The sequence below is a fragment of the Orycteropus afer genome, unplaced genomic scaffold (genome assembly GCF_000298275.1).
Source record: "Orycteropus afer afer isolate SDZICR_OR568_19922 unplaced genomic scaffold, OryAfe1.0 scaffold00103, whole genome shotgun sequence".
NCBI lineage: Eukaryota > Metazoa > Chordata > Mammalia > Tubulidentata > Orycteropodidae > Orycteropus > Orycteropus afer.
Window position 1 is genome coordinate 4,506,957 of NW_006921690.1, and position 615 is coordinate 4,507,571.

Consider the following 615-nt stretch of genomic DNA (forward strand, 5'->3'; position numbering starts at 1 on the left):
CAGCCTGGCTTTTGGGACTGTAAGAACATTGGGAAGGTTTCAGAGCCTTCACTTCCCTGCTGTAAACTTGATCTTGACAGTTGACATCGACAAAGATTGACTTAATAAAGATGCTCCATTTCCCAGAGGATGTTTTTCCAATTAGTGCAAAAAGGAAGTTCCAGCTGTGATGAATGGGGGCGGGGGAGTTTGAAATGCAGTGATTATTAGTAACAATCAATCAAACAACCTCATAGGACAATGGAGAAAAAGCCAGCTCTGAAGGATGCTACGCAGAACAAGGATGCTGGTAACAAGAGGCAGTGTGGCTCAACCACAATGTGGCCAGGCCCCTGAGACAGCAAGGGATTTTGTAACTAGGTTTTACTGCCTGCAGTAAAAATCCTGCCAAAACTCATTCAGGAACGTGAGGGGAGACATGTATTCATTATTATGCCCCTAGCAGCTATCACAGGAAACCATCTGGGCTCAGTTGGCCTATAAATTTTCAACTTGCAGTTGGGTGGGCTACAGGGAACTGGCCAAGCAGGAAGTCAAGGTGTGAAATGAATCTGGCAGGTTCCACACACAGGGCTAGCTGAGAAAGTTACCATTCCTGGAATTTTTTTTTTTTTT